Source organism: Macaca mulatta, chromosome 19 (genome assembly GCF_049350105.2).
Source record: "Macaca mulatta isolate MMU2019108-1 chromosome 19, T2T-MMU8v2.0, whole genome shotgun sequence".
Taxonomy (NCBI): domain Eukaryota; kingdom Metazoa; phylum Chordata; class Mammalia; order Primates; family Cercopithecidae; genus Macaca; species Macaca mulatta.
The window spans coordinates 23,054,111-23,069,598 of NC_133424.1; the positions used below are offsets into that span (position 1 = coordinate 23,054,111).

At 41.6% G+C, this 15,488-nt stretch overlaps 1 pseudogene; it reads left to right on the forward strand.

Moving 5' to 3' along the window:
- The first annotated feature begins 12,056 nt into the window (after positions 1-12,056).
- Positions 12,057-15,488, forward strand: part of LOC144337076 (zinc finger protein 728-like) — a 57,230-nt pseudogene continuing 53,798 nt past the window's right edge.

Below are 15,488 nucleotides of genomic sequence, written 5' to 3' on the forward strand. Positions count from 1 at the left end.
AACACGGTGAAACCCCGTCTCTACTAAAAATACAAAAAACTAGCCAGGCGAGGTGGTGGGCGCCTGTAGTCCCAGCTACTCGGGAGGCTGAGGCAGGAGAATGGCGTAAACCCGGGAGGCGGAGCTTGCAGTCAGCGAAGATTGGGCCATTGCACTCCAGCCTGGGTGACAGAGCGAGACTCCGTCTCAAAAAAAAAAAAAAAAAAAAGAAGAAGTTAATATTCAGAATATATAAGCAACTCTTAAAACTGAACAATAAAGCTGAATAATGGGATTTAGAAATGGAAAACTAATTAAACTAAATTTTTATCAAAAGTATAAACAGGAAGAGTATTTGAACAGACACACAAAATTACTATTTTGTAGAGGAATGCATAAAAATTACAATGAAAGACAAAATAACTTCACACCCATTAGCATAGCCACTAACGATTTTTTAAGAAAACCAAATCTGTTGATGATGCTATGAAAATGAAACCTATGTTAATTGTTGGTGGAAAACAAAGATGCAGGCATTATTTTAAAATGTTACAAATGTTCCTCAGATAATTAAACATAAAATTTTAACCAATTATAGCAATCTTACTTATAAATTTATTTCCAAAGTATGCAGCACAGAACCTGGAAGAGATATTTAAACGTTTATGCTTATTGTACCAGAATTCACAAAAGTCAAAAGGCTGAAACAACTTAGATGTCCCTTGATTTATAAATACATCAAAAAAAATTTAACATATATAGACATGGAATATTATTCAGGCTTTTTTTTTTTTTGAGACGGAGTCTCGCTCTGTCTCCCAGGCTGGAGTGCAGTGGCCGGATCTCAGCTCACTGCAAGCTCTGCCTCCCGGGTTTACACCATTCTCCTGCTTCAGCCTCCCCAGTAGCTGGGACTACAGGCGCCCGCCACCTCACCCGGCTAGTTTTTTGTATTTTTTAGTAGAGACGGGGTTTCACGGTGTTAGCCAGGATGGTCTCGATCTCCTGACCTCGTGATCCACCCGTCTCGGCCTCCCAAAGTGCTGGGATTACAGGCTTGAGCCACCGCGCCCGGCCTATTCAGGCTTAAAAAAGAAAATCTTGTCACATTTTAAGGTAAATTTTGAAAATATTATGTAACGTGAAATAAACCAGTAACAAAATGATAGATACTACATGATTCCATTTACATGAGACAAGTTAAATAGTCAGACTCATAAAAACAGAAAGTGGAAAGGTGTTTGCCAAGGGCTGGAGAGAGGGTAAAATGGGCAGTTGTTACTTAGTGGGTATTGAGTTTTAGTTTTAAAAGATGTAGAACCTCTAGAAGCCTTTCGCATAACCAGGTGAATATACTTCAACATGCCTGAAATCCACAGCTTTTTTTTGACAGAGGGTCTCACTTTGTCACCCAAGCTGGTGTGCAGTGGCAAAATTATGGCTCACTTCAGCCTCAAACTCCCAGGATAAAGTGCTCCTTGTCCCTTGATCTCCCAGGTTGCTGGAACCACAGGTGCACACCACCATGGCTTGTTATTTTAAAGTTTTTTGTGTAGAGCAGGTCTTTGCATGTTTCCCCAGCTTGTCTCAAATGTTTGGGCTCAAGTGATCCTCCTGTTTTGACCTCTTAAGTTTCTGGGATTACAGAGGTGAGCCACTACCATGCCTGGCCATAAAATGTCCACTTAAATAGATTTTTAAATAATCAATTTTATGTTATCTGTTTTTAAAAAAATTATTTTAGAAGGAAAACTAAATGCAGAATTATAAATATTTTCTAAAATTACCTTCAAATCACAAAAGTGTTTCTCTCACACAAAGGAAATATATATTCATTATTAAACACAGGGTGAAAATAAGATTATTTCCACAACTGCTCAGACAAGATAAAACCACCACTGAAAATCAACTAAGAAAGAATATATACGAGATAAGCCATAATCATAATTGGGGTCATATTTATAGATAAAAACAGAAACATATAATCTGATGGTGATAGACATATGGCTAATTTATTTCTTAACTAAACCCTACATTGACTTAAAGTGCACAAACAGAATTGCAAATTGTCTAGAATTACAATATGTAAGTAAAACAAGAAAACACTATACACTGATATTAAGAAACTGACACTAAAAAGCACACCTATAGAACTGCAAAATAATAATAAAAGTAACGTTTACTCATAAGATCTGGTATGCAACATTGATGTACCATTAAAAAGACTGCCTAGATAACTACAATATTTGACTGTATCTGTGTACTCATGGAAGGCAGGTATTTTGAATCATCGACATGCACTGCATGGCAGTAAAATTTAAGAGAAATTGCAATATAATCATAAATAGAAGATTCTAATGATAAGCTTTTAATAAATAAGCATTAAAGAAAACTAGAGGTAAATTTCATAAATGTCATGTTTATATATGCTATTCTTACACAATATACGCTACATATATTCTTAAAGAATCTATGCTATTCTTACACAAAATGAAACTGCTGTAATTTAACTTTAGAAGCAAAGAATAGTCTTACCGGGGCTGGGCGCGGTGGCTCAAGCCTATAATCCCAGCACTTTGGGAGTCCGAGACGGGCGGATCACGAGGTCAGGAGATTGAGACCATCCTGGCTAACACGGTGAAACCCGGTCTTTACTAAAAAGTACAAAAAACTAGCCGGACAAAGTGGCGGGCGCCTGTAGTCCCAGCTACTTGGAAGGCTGAGCCAGGAGAATGGCGTAAACCCGGGAGGTGGAGCTTGCAGTGAGCTGAGATCCCGCCAGTGCACTCCAGCCTGGGCAACAGAGCCAGACTCCATGTCAAAAAAAAAGAAAAGAAAAAAAAAAGAATAGTCTTACCTTGCTAAATAAATAAAAAAAAAATCTTGCAGAATATAATTAAAGCCTCTGATATATAAAACAAATATCTGGGAAGAACTTACTTTATTATTTAAATATAAGCTGAAGAAAGTGAATGGAAATCATATAATTCCTTTCTGTCTGCAGCAAACTTAAATGTATAACTAAATATTTTAGTAAATATGGAATGCCTACTAATTATCTAATTTACTTCAGGCATAACACGTAAATTCTAACATGTCCTAAATGTCTGAATCTAAAATAACAGAGAAATTTGAAATAGAAAATAGAAAGTAAAAATGTATAGGGAGAGCAACATCAGTAAAATAATAATAATAATAATAATAATAAAAAAGTGACCTATTTTCTTTTTTTATTTCTGAGATGGAGTCTCTCTCTGTCGCCCAGGCTGGAGTGCAGTGGCTCAATCTTGGCTCACTATAACCTCCGCCTCCTGGGTTCAAGCAATTCTTCTGCCTCAGCCTCCCGAGTAGCTGGGATTACAGGTGTCCACCACCATGTCCAGCTAATTTTTGTATTTTTAGCAGAGACGGGGTTTCACCATGTTGGCCAGGATGTTCTCGATCTCCTGACCTTGTGATCCACCCACCTTGGCCTCCCAAAGTGCTGGGATTATAGGCGTGAGCCACCATGCCCGGCCAGGTAACCTATTTTTTTATCCCCTGATAGCAAAAAACTTGTGAGCCATCCCTGACAAAAATGTCTTTATGAAAGATCCAGGCAACCTGGCTCATACCTGTAATGATAGCTACATAATACATTGAGGTTGAAGAATTTCTTCAGGCCAGAATTTCAAGACCAGCCTGTATTATGTAAAAAGACTTCATCTCTCAAACAAGTACCTTCAAAAGAGCTTTGAGATCCAGGGATGGAGTTGTGAAACCCTCCTAAAGCCCAAGATTGAGGAACGTTCTTTTTAGGAGACAGGCTTCTATTAAGGTGGCAAACTACAGAACCTCTGTTCTTGGCTATAGACCAAAAAATAACCAACCCAACTTGCTCCCACTGAGAATTCTGAACTTACCCTATAACCATTCCAAACTCCTCCCAGTCAAAACCCGGAGAGCTTCTGCTCTTCCAGAGGCCTGGAGGAAAACACCCATTTGTAGCCATACAGTTTAACATTTTACTTCTAGCTCCAAGCCACAGTTCATGGCCAATTGTGCTGAAGTAGAATCCCACACAGTGACCTGGGAAGATGCTCTCTGGTACTCAGTGAAAGGCATCCTCATCCACATCGTGACGGAAGGCCCACCATATGCAGACCTGACTGCAACAACTTCCCCTAGTGTCTGCTCTGCAGATGAATGTCCTGAAGGATATTCAGTTTGTCCAATAATAAAATGGGAATTACAACTACCCAAGCCTTTTGTAACAAGCCAACTAAAGGTAAATCCTCTGTAGACGCAGCAGCCTTGTGACCAACCTACCACCTCTGCTTATTACAAATGAAGAGGTCATCCTATAAATATGGGATCTTTGCCTCTTGTAACCAGTTCATATAAACTTGAAGAGGTTTTCGTTCAATGAAATTTTCAAAAACCAATGCAAAGCAAAACTATATTGTGCCCATTGTCAATGTTTCCATTTTAACATAACCCTGGAAGTATGTAGCAGAAGAGTTAGGCAAAAATACATTGTTTAAAGCCATTGAAATTGAAGACAAGTAAGTAAAGAGTTGCTGTTTGCAGATCATATAATATTATATATTTTTAAAAAACCATAAACGGTAAATTTAAGGCCAGGCATGGTGGCTCATGTCCGTAATCCCAACACTTGGGGAGGCCAAGGCAGGCAGATCACCAGAGGTTAGGAATTCAGAACCAGCCTGCCCAATATGGTAAAACTTTGTTTCTACTGAAAACAGAAAAATTAGCCACGCATGTTGGTGGGCGCCTACAGTTCCAGCTACTCAAGAGTCTGAGGCCGGAGAATCACTTGAACCTGGGAGGCAGAGGTTGCAGGGAGGCAGAGGTTGCAGTGAGCCAAGATCATGCCACTGCACTCCAGCTTGGGCAACAGAGTAAGACTCCATCTCAAAGAAAAAGAATATATTTTAGCCTAAAATATTAACTCCATGCTTCATAAAGATAAATTTTCTTGTTTCACCTAAGTTGTACCTTAAGAAATGCAATGAGATAGACAACAACATAAAAATAGTGGGGGACTTTTATACGTTACTTACAGCATTACACAGGTCATCATGAGAGAAAGTCAAACAAACAAACAAAAATCAATGGGCTTAAACTATAACTTAGAACGAATGGACTTAACAGATCTTTACAGAATATTCTACCCAGCAACTGCAGAATATACATTTTTTTCATCAGCACATAAAACATTCTTCAAGATAGACAATATGATAGGTCACAAGACAAGTCTGAATTTTTTTTTTTTTTTGTAACAGCGTCTCACTCCGTCACTAAGGCTGGAGTGCAATGGTGCAATCGTAGCTCACAGCAACCTCTGCCTCCCACGTTCAAGGGATTCTGCTGCCTCAGCCTTCCAAGTAGCTGGGATTACAGGCACATGCCGCCATGCGTGCCTGCTTTGTATTTTTAGTAGAGATGGGGTTTCACCATATTGGCCAGGCTTGTTTTGAACTTCTGACCTCAGGTTATCTGCCTGCCTTGGCCTCCCAAAGTACTGGGATTAAAGCGTGAGCCACCATGCCCAGCCCCTGAATAAATTTAACAATATCAAAATTTTATCAAGTACTGTCTTAGACCGCAGTGGAATAAAATTGGAAATCAATTCCAATAGGAACACTTAAAACCATACAAATACATGAAAATTAAATAACCTGCTCTTGAATGACTGTTGGATCCACAATGAAGTCAAGATGGAAATTAAAGAACTCTTTAAACTGAATAATAGTGACACAACATATTAAAACCTCTGGGATACAGCAAAAGCGGTGCTAAGAGGAAAGTTCATAGCATTAAATACACACATCAAAAAGATCAAAACACCACAATAAACAACCTAAGATTACACCTCAAGGAACAAGAGAAAGAAGAACAAACAAAACCCAGCAGAAAAAAAAAAAAAAAAATCAGAGCAGAACTAAATAAAATTGAAACTTAAAAAATATAAAAGATAAATAAAACAATAAACTAGTTATTTGAAAAGATAAACCAAATTGATAAGACTATTGGTGAGATTAACCCAGAAAAGCAGAAGGAAGATCCAAATATGCTCAATAAGAAATAAAAGATCATTCTGAGTTTTTGGCCAGGCGCGATGGCTCAAGCCTGTAATCCCAGCACTTTGGGAGGCCGAGACGGGCAGATCACGAGGTCAGAAGATTGAGACCATCCTGGCTAACACGGTGAAATCCCATCTCTACTAAAATATACAAAAAACTAGCCAGGTGTGGTGGCCAGCGCCTCTAGTCCCAGCTACTCGGGAGGCTGAGGCAGGAGAATGGTGTAAACCCGGGAGGCGGAGCTTGCAGTGAGCCAAGATCCGGTCACTGCACTCCAGCCTGGGCGACAGAGCGAGACTCCATCTCAAAAAAAAAAATAAAAAGAAAGAAAGAAAAGATCATTCAAAGCTACTATGAATACCTTTACATGCTCAAACTAGAAAATCTAGAGGAATTCCATAAATTCCTGGAAATATACAACCCTCCTAAATTAAACCAGGAAGAAATAAAAACTCTGAACAGACCAATAACAAGTAGCAAGATTAAACTAGTAATAAAAAATTGCCGCTGGGTGCAGTGGCTCATGCGTGTAATCCCAGCCCTTTGGTAGGATGAGGCGGGTGGATCACTTGAAGTCAGTCTGCTAGGGATGCAGAGATGATTTAACATAGGTAAGTCAATACATGTTATCCACCAAATAAACAGAATTAAAACCAAAAATTATATGATTATCTCAAAATACACAGAAAAATCATTTGGCGAAATCCAGCATCCCTTTATGATTAAAATCCTCAGCAAAATTGGGATAGAGGGAACATATTGTAAGGTCATAAAAGCCATCTATGACAGGCCAGGTGTGGTGGCTCACGCCTGTAATTCCAATACTTTGAGAGGCAGAGGTGGGCGGATCACCTGAGGTCAGGAGTTTGAGATCAGCCTGGCCAACATGGTGAAACCTCATCTGTACAAAAATACAAAAATTAGCCAGGAAGGATGGCGGGTGCCTGTGGTCCCAGCTACTGGGGAGGCTGAGTCCCAGAGGTGGAAATTGCAGTGAGCGGAGATTGTGCCGTTGCACTCCAGCCTGGGCAACAGAGCAAGACTCTGCATGGAAAAAAAAAAAAAAAAAAAAAAAAAAACTATCTATGATAAACAGCCAACATTACACTGAACGGGAAAAAGTTGGAAGGATTTTTTCTGAGAACACAAGACAATAATGCCCACTCTCACCACTTCCATTCAACATAGTAATGGAAGTCTTAGCCAGAGCAATCAGAGTAAAGCAAAAAATAAACAGCATCTAAATTGGTAAAGAGGAAGTCAAACTGTCACTGCTTATCAATGATATAATTGTATAGCTGGGAAACCCTAAACACTCATCTAAAAAGCTTTTAGGGCTGGGTGCAGCGACTCAAGCCTGTAATCCCAGCAATTGGGGAGGTGGAGGCAGGTGGATCACCTGAGGTCAGGAGTCCAAGACCAGCCTGGCCAACGTGGTAAAACCCCGTCTCTACCAATAATACAAAAATTAGCCAGGCGCGGTGGCAAGTGGGTGTAATCCCAGCTACTAGGGAGGCTGAGACAGGAGAATCACTTGAACCCAGGAGGCAGAGGTTGCAGTGAGCTGAGATCATGCTACTGCACTCCAGCCTGGGCGACAGAGTAAGACCTTGTCTCAAAAAGAAAAAAAAAAAAAGAAAAGAAAAGAAAAAAAAGCTTTTTGATCTGATACATAAATTCAGTAAAATTTCAGGATACAAAATCAATGTGCACAGATTAGTGGCACTGGTGTACACTAACAGTGACCAAACTAGGACTTAAATTAAGAACTCAACTCATTTAAAAATAGCTGCAAAAAAAATAATAATTAGGAATATGTCTAACCAAGGTGGTGAAAGATCTCTACAAGAAAAATTACAAAATGTTGCTAAAAGAAATCACAGACAATGGAAACAAATGGAAACATATTTCATGCTTATGGATGGGTAGCAATCCTATTGCAACAATGATAAACCAACCAAAAGCAATCTGCAAATTCAATGTAATTTCCATCAAAATAGCATTATTATTCTTCACAGAACTAAAAAAAAATCCTAAAATTTATATAAAATAAAAAGAGAGCCTCCATAGTTAAAGCAAGAAAAAAAAAAAAAAAAAAAACCCAACAAAACCAAAAACACACACACAAAAAATCTGAAGGCATCACATTATCTGACTTCGAACTATACTACAAGGGTATAGTTACCAAAACAGCATTGTATGGGTATAAAAATAGACATTTAGACCAATGAAACAGAATAGCGAAACCAGAAATAAACCCAAATACTTACAGCCAACTGATCTTTGACAAAGTAAACAAAGATATAAAGTGGGGAAATAACACCCTATTCAATAAATGGTGCTGGCATACTTGGGAAGCCACATATTGAAGAATAAAACTGGGTCTTCGGCTGGGCACAGACGGTCATACCTGTTATCCCAGCCTTTAGGGAGGTTGAAGTGGGTGGATCACGAGGTCAGGAGTTCAAGACCAGCCTGGCCAAGATGGTGAAACCCCATCTCTACTAAAAATACAAAAAAAATTTAGCTGGGTATGGTGGCGGGTGCCTGTAATCCCAGCTACTCGGGAGGCTGAGGCAGAGAATTGCTCGAACCTGGGGGGCAGAGCTGAGATCACGCCACTGCACTCCAGCCTGGGTGACACAGCGAGACTCCGTCTCAAAAAAAAAAAAAAAAAAAAAAATGGATCTTCATCTCTCACCTTATAAAAAAATTAACTCAAGATGGATCAAATACTTTAATCTAAGACCTGAAACTACCCGAATTCTAAAGCCTTGGAAAAACTCTTCTAGACATTGACTTGGGCAAAGAGTGCATGACCAAGAACCCCAAAGCAAATGCAACAAAAACAAAGACAGATGTGACTTAAACAATTCTCAAAAGAAAATATACAAATGGCCAACAACAACAAAAAATACTGAACATCACTGATGATTAATGATCAGGGAAATGCAAATCAAAACCACAATGTGATACCACCTTACTCTTGCAAGAATGATCATAATTGGCTGGTCATGGTGGCTGATGCCTGTAATCCCAGCACTTTGGGAGACCAAGACTGGTGGATCACCTGAGGTCAGGAGTTCCAGAGGAGCCTGGCCAACATGGTAAAACCCCGCCTCTACTAAAAACACAAAAATTAGCAGGGTGCGATGGCTTATGTCTGTAATCCCTGCTGCTCCGGACGCTGAGGCTGGAGAATCGCTTAAACCCAGGAGGCAGAGGTTGCAGTGAGCCGAGATCGCACCACTGCACTCCAGTCTGGGCCAGAGACCGAGACTCCATCTCAAAAACAAAGAAACAAACATACAAACAGAAAAGACCATAATTAAAACATCAAAAAATGGACCAGGCACGGGTGGCTCATGCCTGTAATCACAGCAAACTCCCTCTCGGAAAAAAAAAAAGAAGAAGAAGAAAAGAAAAGAAAAGAAGGGATAAAACCCCAAATGTTGTGTGTCCTCACTTATGAGTGGGAGCTAAGCTATGAAGATGCAAAGGCATAAAAATTATATAATGGGGCCAGGCGCGGTGGCTCACGCTTGTAATCCCAGCACTCTGGGAGGCCGAGGCAGGCGATCACCTGAGGTCGGGAGTTCAAGACCAGCCTGACCAACATGGAAAAACCCTGTCTCTACTAAAAATACAAAATTAGCCGGGCATGGTGGCGCATGCCTGTAATCCCAGCTACTCGGGAAGACTGAGGCAGGAGAATCGCTAGAACCTGGGAGGCGGAGGTTGCGGTGAGCCAAGATCGCGCCATTGTACTCTAGCCTGGGCAGCAAGAGCGAAACTTCGTCTCAAAAAAAAAAAAAAAAATTAAAAAATTAAAAATTAAAAAGAATTATATAATGGACTCTGGGCACACAGCGGGAAGGGTGGGAGAGGGAGTGAGGGATGAGAGACTACATATTGGATACAGTGCACACTGCTTGGGCGATTGGTGCACCTAAATCTCAGAAATCACCACAAAAGAACTTATCCATGTAACCAAATACTACCTGTACCCCAAAACTACTGAAATATAACAATTTAAGACAAAAATAAAACCCCCAAAACCCCATAAGTTGAAGTTTATATGCTTTGGCTTTTTTTTTCCAGAAATGGTCTCACTCTGTCACCCAGAATGGAGAGCAGTGGCTTGATCAGGGCTCACTGCAGCCACAACCTCCTGGGCTCAGGCAGTCCTCCTACTTCAGTCCCTGAATAACTGGTACTACAGGTTCAGGCCATCATGCTAAATTAGCTGGGCGTGGTGGTGGTGGGCGCTTGTGATCCCAGCTACTCGGGAGGCTGAGGCGGAAGAATCGCTCGAACCCAGGAAGGCGGAGGTTGCAGTGAGCTGAGATCATGCCATTGCATTCTGGCCTGGCTGGCAGAGCAACATTTGTCTAAAAACAAAAAAAGATAAAAATAAAGATTGTTTCAAGTTAAAAAAAAAAGTCTAATAAAATAAAATAGAAAAAGTTAAAAAATTATAAGAGATTATAAGGCCAGGCGCCATGGCTCATGCCTGTAATCCCAGCACTTTGGGAGGCTGAGGTGGGCGGATTGCCTGAGGTCAGGAGTTTGAGACCAGCCTGGCCTCAACATGGTGAAACCCTGTCTCTACTAAAAAAACAAAAATTAGCCAGGCGTGGTGGCAAGCACCTGTAATCCCAGCTTCTGGGGAGGCTGGGGCAGGAGAATTACTTGCACCCGGGAGGTGGAGCTTTCGCTGAGCTGAGATCGCGCCACTGCACTCCAGCCTGGGCGGCAGAGGGAGACTGTCACAAACAAACAAACAAACAAACAAAAAAGAGAGTATAAAATTTATGTGAAAATTAGAGTGTTCAAAAATGACAAATTTGATGGATTTATTTATAAGATTTTACTAAAATTAGGTTTAGTTTTTTTTTTGTTTTATTTTTTGAGATGGCGTTTCACTCTTGTTGCCCAGGCTGGAGGGCAATGGCTCGATCTCAGCTCACTACAACCTCCACCTCCTGGGTTCAAATGATTCTCCTGCCTCAGACTCCTGAGTAGCTGGGATTACAGGCGCCCATCACCACAGCTGACTAATTTTTGTATTTTTAGTGGAGAAGGGGTTTCACTACATCGACCAGGCTGGTCTTGAACTTCTGACCTCAGGTGATCTACCCGCCTCGGCCACCCAAACTGATGCCATTAAAGGAGTAAGCCATCACGCCCGGTCTTCAGTATTGATAATACACTATTACTAAAGTAAAAATTGGTTTACTGTTGAACAAAAATTTTATGTATTATTAACATGGCAGTAAACTATATTTGTTCACATTTTGAATACATTTAAAAAGAGAGTAAAGAAGAGAAAGAATTTTCCCATGCTCTGGGGTGGGCCCGGCTCAGCTCAGGGAGGAAGCCCTGCCTGGAAAGGCTGCAGCCTTTTGTTATCAGAAGCATCTGATAACATCTTCTGTCACTCAGGGCTCGAAGGGGCGGGGCCTTAAACATCATCCAATCAGGGACGCTGGGCTGAGACCGTCCAATCAGGCATGCAGCTGGAGCGGACAGGGCGACTTCCGGGATGTGGTCGGACCTTTGGCTCTCGCCGCAGCCGGAGGTCAAGGTGGGGTGCTTGCTCCTGTGTGTCCTCTCCTCCTAGAGGCCCAGCTTCTGTGGTCCTGTGACCCGCAGGTATTGGGAGATCCACAGCTAAGTCGCCAGGACCCCCTGGAAGCCTAGACATGGTGAGTGTGCCGGGTCCGACATCCGGAGAGAGTGGCCGGGGCTGGTTGGAACCGGCTGTGGCGGGACTCAGGCCTCCCCGCAGTCAGCTCCACAATCTGTGCCCGAAGTTCTCCTTGCCTAGCTCCACCTCAGTCCGCTTCAGCCATAAGATGGCGGCTGCGCTGACACCCGGCCCCCGGGCGTCCTGTCTCTAACCTGCGCTATAACTGTGCCCTGGCCTGGAGACCTCTTGGGGCAGCTCTGCACCCGCAGCGCGGAGTGTCTCCCATATGTGCAGGGACCATGGGAGGGTCGTCAGAGGAGAATCCTGACTCCGCGTGTGGGTTCATGAATGGAAAGAGCTTTGGTCCGTGAGGTTCCCAGCTCCTGTTTCCTCTTATTAAAAATTTACGGAAGTCAGCGCACAAATATAAAATAATTTATCCAAAGAGTGATTCCAAAATTGTAGAGCACCCAGCTGTGGGTTGTAGTTTATGGTCTATTGAAGGGATTTGACGGAAGAGTTTTATAAGGCGCATAATGAAGAAAACCAAATTCAGTAATTGGTTAGGTACAGTTAGGTAGTTTCTTAGTTTGTACTATCAAGATGGAAATTTCTTGATTATGTAGTCAGAGATTAATTGGCAGTTTATAGTTACTTAAGCCTGAATTTTTTTCCCCAATATCGTAATTTACAAAAAGTGCATTTGAATTAGTTTGTTTTTTTGAGACAAAGTCTCACTCTGTCGCCCAGGCTGGAGCGCAGTGGCACCGTCTGGGCTCACTGCAATCTCCGCCTACCAGGTTCACGTGGTTCTCCTGATTTAGCCTTCCAAGTAGCTGGGATTACAGGCATGCGCCACCACGCCTCCTTAACTTTTTTTTTTTTTTTTTTTTGAGAAGGAATCTGGCTCTGTGGCCCAGGCTGGAGTGCAATGGCGCGATCTCGGCTCACTGCAAGCTACGCCTCCCGGGTTCACGCCAGTCTCCAGACTCAGCCTCCTGAGTAGCTGGGACTACAGGCACCCGGCATCACGCCCGGCTAATTTTTCTATTTTTAATAGAGACAGGGTTTCACTGTGTTAGCCAGGATGGTCTCGATCTCCTGACCTCGTGTTTCACCCGCCTCGGCCTCCCAAAGTGCTGGGATTACAGGTGTAAGCCACCGCGCCTGGCCGGATTAGGTTTTTTAAAAGTAGAATTTAGGAACTAGAGCCTCTTCAGTCTAACTGCCAGCCACTTAATTATTTGCACACCCCACAAGGAACTGCTGTTTCCTTGCATTTTTCACATGTGTCCCAAGTAGGGCCTCAAGTCTATCCCCCATCCCCTATTTCTCCAACCTGACTCTGGCTTGCAGTAAAATACTTAATTTCCTCTTCCTTCTGACATTCCCAAATGCCAGTTTGCCCTCCCTTATTCATATTATCAACTATTTGTCCTTTAGTGTATATTTTGATACCTGTTTTAATCATTTTTTTGACAAAGCATTTGATGGCACATTTAAAAAAAATTGTTTTCTGTTTGTAAATATTTTTTCTTCTGTTTTCCCTAGACACAGATATCAGAATGTTTTGGGGGTCAAGGTTTCCCTTTGGAAACTTTATAGGGAGATGTGTCCTCAGCTACCCTTCAATTTTTTTCTTGGACCTGAGATTCAGTACTGTCTGGGGAAAAACCAGGATACCCGCCATGGCTATGTCTGCGAGAGTGTCTAGTGAATATCAGTTCCTGGGTCATTTTCTCCCCTAAGACAACCTGAGGTATGGAGTGGAGCCTCTCAAGAGAGCAGGTGAATGCCCTTTGACTGAGAGGCATCTTCTGGTGCGCTGTTTTTTTGGAAAGCTACCCCCTTGAGATACTAATATTGTCTTTACCCAACCCAGCTTCCATTTCTTGGAGACGCGTTGCTGTTCAGACAATCAGATGCTGGTAGTGAAGGGGAAACCAAAATAATTTTTGCCCCTGGATTCTCTTAGGGGACAGAAAAATAGTGATAGAAAAATGGTAAAAAGTTTGTGAAATAAAATAGCACTCCAAAGACAAAGAAAAAAAACTGATCCCAGTGAGATGGTGCAAGAACTTGCAAAGTGAAATATACCTGGGGCACTCACTGGGGCAGAGTTTGTTCAGAGTCTCCTGAGAGAATGATTATTGAGCACTTAAGTGAACAGGATGGGGTGGGAGAATCTCTAAAGTAATTGGATGGCCTGACTTGACACACGAGTCAGACATATCTGTACCTTGAAATGATTAAGTGATTTCTTCACTTATTTTGACCAGGTTTTTGTGTGTGTGTGTGTGTGTGTGTGTGTGTGTGTTTTTTTTTTTTTTTTTTTTGGACAGTGTTTTCCTCTGTCGCCCAGGCTGTAGTGCAGTGGTGCAATCTCTGCAGTGCTACTTTTTGTATTTTTAGTAGAGATGGGGGTTTGCCATGTTGGCCAGGCTGTTTGAGCTCAAAATTCTGACCTCAAGTAATCTGCCCACCTTGGCCTCCCAAAGTGCTGGGATTGCAGGTGTGAGCCACTGTGCCCGGCTGACCTCAGTTTTTTAACTGTAAATTGCATTTTATTAGTAGGGCTTGAAAGGTAAGAAAATATTTACAAAGGGCATAAAAAAGGTGAGTTTCAGAAAATAATACCTAATTATATATTTGTTGAAAATTCTCATTCACCTTTTTCTCGGAGTGAATTTAGAAGTTTTCTCAGGTTTGTTTTGTTTTGTTTTGTTTTTTGTTGAGACAGAGTCTCACTCTGTCACCCAGGCTGGAGTGCAGTGGTGGGATCTCAGCTCACTGCAAACTCTGCCTCCCAGGTTCATGCCATTGTCCTGCTTCACTCTCCCGAGTTGCTGGGACTACATGTGCCCACCACCAAGCCCAGCTAATTTTTTTGTATTTTTAGCAGAGACGGGGTTTCACCTTGTTAGCCAGGGTGCTTTCGATCTCCTGACCTCATGATCCGCCTGCCTTGGCCCCCCAAAGTGCTGGGATTACGGGTGTAAGCCACTGTGCCCAGCCTTCTGGTGTGTTTTTTATGGCTGAATGATTTCAAACAGAATTCCATCTAGCTTTTAGAATGTTAGCTACTGAGAAAAAAAAATAAGAAAAATTGTTCTTCCATTTCGGCTGTAGAGAATTAATATATTTCCACAAGCAAATGTGGTAGATAATTGGGGAGTTACATAGATTTGTGAAAACATCAGTTTCTTTTTTTGCAGGGTGAATTTGCTAAAGTAAATATCTTTGTTCTATATCCTGTTATTTCGATTTCTGAGTTTAATGCTAAATTTTATGTGATGAAACTTGGTACCTCCTAGAAGTGTTCCCATATAACTAATTGTTTACCACATGATTTTTAATACAAAAAGTAAAATAATACTTTATTGTCCAAAAGAAATAAATACCTTTCTTTCTCTTACTGAGGTACAAAATACTAGCACCTTAACATTTTCTTATATGTTTTTGGATCATTTTGCTGGATTTTTTCAAACACTTAGTTTCAAAAACTAAGTGAATGACTCTGACATGGTAATTAAAGCTTGAGCCCAATGACTGCAAACTGAGGTTAATTTTGAGCCAGCAAAAGGAGGTTATTAAAGACCCAGTTAGTTCCTTCTGGAAAGCCTTTCCTGCAGATGTCCCAGCCTGCTCACCCCAGCGGTGGAAGAAGCCTCCATAGTGAGAGAAGCTACAGAGCCCTGCAAAGCTGGGGCCCCACAGGCAGATGCAGTTAA